Below are 4,026 nucleotides of genomic sequence, written 5' to 3'. Positions count from 1 at the left end.
ACATAAAAATTAAGCCAGAACCAACGTAACCTCTAGGGACTTCACAGAGGCAAACTCAAAACCACTTCCATAACCCACGCTTTAAGGGACTCACATGGAAAACCAACCCTGCTGAAAATGAACTTGTGACCAAAAATTATAAACCACAAAGGAAAACAGGATGTAGGCACAGCAGAGAGTGGAAACTGCTCACTGTGACCTGAGATAATGAAGAAAATGAGATTCAGAAATAATCACATTTAAAAGGTACAAAGAGTGAAGGGTAAGAAACACAAAATATAAAGCAAGAATTGAACAGTATAAGAAATAAATAGTCATGTTTGAAAAGTATTAAATTGAAATTTTAGCAATAAAAATCCTTAACAGGTAAAAAGAGAACTAATGAAATAGAAGATAGACCTAAGAAATTATTCCAGTACAAGCAAAGCACAAAGATATACGTATTAAAAATATAAAAGGAATATTAGGAAACTAGAAAGTTAATATAAGAAAGTCTCATTCATATCCAACAGGAATTCTAGGAGGAAAGGATGAAGAGGATGAAAAAGATGCAATATACAAGGAGAAAATGGATGAAAACTTTCCAGAACTGAAGAAAAGTGTGATTAGATTTACCAAATCTCAAGCAAAATAAGCAAAAAATAAATTCACAACTATACATGTTTTAGTGAAATGGACAACATCCCAAAAAAGCAAATCTTCAAAGCTACTGGAGGAGGAAAACAAGACACATTAGCAGTTAGAATGACTGAGTTCCCCTCAGCAACAATAGATCGTTAACAGAATAATATATTTAAAGTGTGAGGAAAAATGACTATCAACCTAACAATCTGTGTGGTACTAAGTTGTGATGACAATGAAGGCAAAATAAAGCGCAGATGGTAAAGGACAGAAAGCATAAGATCAGATTTTTTTGTTACTCAACTTTATTGCAACATAGTTTACGTATAACAAAGTACATCTGATAGAGTAGGCAGTTAGACAGGCATGAGCAAAGCAGGAACAATAGGTCAGGTATGGAATGTCACAGGGCAGAAAGTCCCAGGTACATAGCAACGGGCAAAACTAGAGAAAATGACTATTACATGCTAGGACCTCCCCCAAGGGGCCCTTTCTTCCCCTGACCTGTCATTAGTCATGAGGTTTAGACCCCCTTAAAGGAAGATCAAGGGAGCCAGAGAATAGCTTCATACAACTCCCATACAAACCTTGCATGACCACTCTCTGAAGCATTAAGCCCGCATCAAATAATGTTAGGAACAAAGTCTCATATCTACTGACCACAGAGACAGAGTATGGGTCAAACTAGAGATAACATCTAGGCCTCAGTTGTGTTTCAGTTCCAGGCCCAGAAAAGCAACAAAACCAGACAAAGTGACACTGTGGCTGACATCAGGACCAGATAGAATGACTAATGACCACCCGACCCTAGCAACAGCCAATCAGTAGAGACCATAACCCCGAAAAGATACACCTGGAAAGCTGTTGAATATTCTATTGAGATCCTCCCCTAAAATCCCCACCTTTAGGGGACAGATAAAAACTCTTAAGATGAAGGACCCATGTGTGTTCTCTTACTCTCTCTAGAACATACACCTTTTTTTCTCAGGTACATACCTTTGCTTTCTTTCTCCTAAGCTCCAAGGGCCCTTCTTTTGCCTCTGCAAATTGTTTCCTGAGTCCATGCATCCCAGCTGGCTCACTTCTTTTACCTCTGTGACTTTCTAAATAAACTTCGTTTATTAGAGTTCTTGGCTCTGAATTCTTTCTTAGCCAGACTCAAGGACTGAGATCTAATACACCACTAATAACACATCCATTTTAAAAGGATAGTTTGATGAATTTTAAAAATAAACACAACCTTGCCTTGTCTGGTGTGGCTCAAATTGGTTGGAATCTTCCCATATACCAAAAGGTTGCAGGTTCAATTCCCAGTCAGGACACATACCTAGGTTGCAGCTTCCATTCCCAGGAGGGGTGTGTATAGGAGGCAACTGATTGATGTTTCTCTCTCACATCAATATGTGTGTGTCTCTCTCTATCCCTTCCCCTCTTTCTAAAATCAGTGAAGCATATCCTTGGGTAAGGATTAAAAAAAAGAAACTTTTTAAAAACAAACAAACACAGCCTTGTAGCTACTACCACAATCAAGGTACAGAACGTTTCCCTCACCAGGAAAGATTTCCTTGTGCCCCTTCTCAATCAATTTATTCACTCAGCTCTTGTCCCTTAGCAACCACTGGTCTACTTTCAATCAATACAAATTAAATTTATTTTCCCCCCTAGAGTTCTGTTAATGGAATTATATTGTATGTAATCTTTGTTTCTGGTTTCTTTCACTCAGGTTAATGTTTTTGAGATCCATCCATGTCATGTGCATCACTACTTCATTCCTTTTTATTCCATTCTACAGAGAAGAGAACTGATGTTTCAATATTAATTTTTGAGAAACGAAAATTTAAGTTAGAATATACTCTTAGGGTTAAAGAGGGTCTATACACAACAATAAAAAGCAAATTATGCCAAGAGAGGAAAGTAAGTGTGAATCTCCATGCTTCTAACAATACAATTACAAAGTATTTAAAGTAAAAACTGACAAAATTTCAAGGAGCTAGTTAAACATTCAACACCACAGTATATATTTTTTAAAATTGCTTCTTTTAGAAATGGATAGATCAAGTAGTCAAAAGTGAGTAAGGATATAGAAGATAGGGGAGAGGAAGTGCTGAAATTTACAATAAGATGGTCAGTAGAGGCTTTGCTGAGAACGTCATCCATTAGCTGAAGGGCCTCTTACACTTTTACATGCTAGTATAACAAAGCATGATCGCCTGGCTACACTGGCATGAAGGTGATATGAAGGGGTTAACACCATTAGCTGTTTTGCAGGACACTAGGGACCATGCTTCTGGGGAAGATTTAAAAACAGAAGTGGGATCCTTTTTTGTTTTTCATGAAATAAAGACTAAAATAACAACAGTAATAAATAACATTAACTGATCACTCAGCTTGTATCAGGCAATATGCTAAATAGTGTGCATGCATTCTCTCTTTTATTTCTTTTTTTAATTTCTTTATTGGTTAAGGTATTACAAATGTGTCCTCATCCCCCCATTAACCCCACCCCCCCCCCACCCCCTGCCCACTCATGCTCTCATTCCCCTGTTGTCCGTGTCCATTGGCTTGGCTTATATGCATGCATACAAGTCCTTTGGTTGATCTCTTCCCCTTTCCCCCACCCTCCCCTACTTTCCCTCTGGGGATTGATAGTCTGATCGCTGTTTCTCTGTCTTTGGATCAGTCCCTGTTCATCAGTCTATGTTGTTCTCTATATTCCACAAATGAGTGAGATCATGTGGTATTTATCTTTCTTTGACTGGCTTACTTCACTTAGCTAAGTGCCCATCAGCAGATGAGTGGATTAAAAAACTGTGGTACATCTACACAATGGAATACTACACTGTGTTAAAAAAAAAAAGAAAGAATTCTTGCCATTTGCAATAGCATGGATAGAACTGAAGAGCATTATGCTAAGCATTCTCTCTTTTACTTCTTGCGTCAACTTTAGAGTTCACAGAAGAAAGTAAGTCTCAAAGAGATGGTTCATGAATAGCAATATCAAGACTTGAACTTGTTTCTAACTCTAAATCAACACCTAACACTACCAGACCATATTGGTCAACCCAAAACGGAGTATTCGCAAACTCCCACCATTAACTGCCTCTTCTGACAGCACAGTACATTCCTGACCCGAATCTCTACTCTCTAAACCACAGGGCAGTTCATTCTTATTCAAACTGTGGAGCAGACTCAGCTGGATTATTTCTCACCTAAAACATTCCATCTGTGGAGAAGCAAAACAGGCTCTTTTTTCTTTCTTTTTTTTTATAACAGTCCCCCTGGGGCTGGAAGTGAGAGGCAGCAGGGTGCCAGGGCCCTGGCTCACAATCAAACTTTGGAGATCAGAGCTGGGGAATGACATGCAGAACCAGCACATCAAAGCAATGAAGGAACTGCCTGAAAGCA

The sequence above is a fragment of the Myotis myotis genome, unplaced genomic scaffold (genome assembly GCF_014108235.1).
Source record: "Myotis myotis isolate mMyoMyo1 unplaced genomic scaffold, mMyoMyo1.p scaffold_m19_p_2, whole genome shotgun sequence".
Classification (NCBI taxonomy): domain Eukaryota; kingdom Metazoa; phylum Chordata; class Mammalia; order Chiroptera; family Vespertilionidae; genus Myotis; species Myotis myotis.
Note: the sequence above shows the minus strand (reverse complement) of the source record.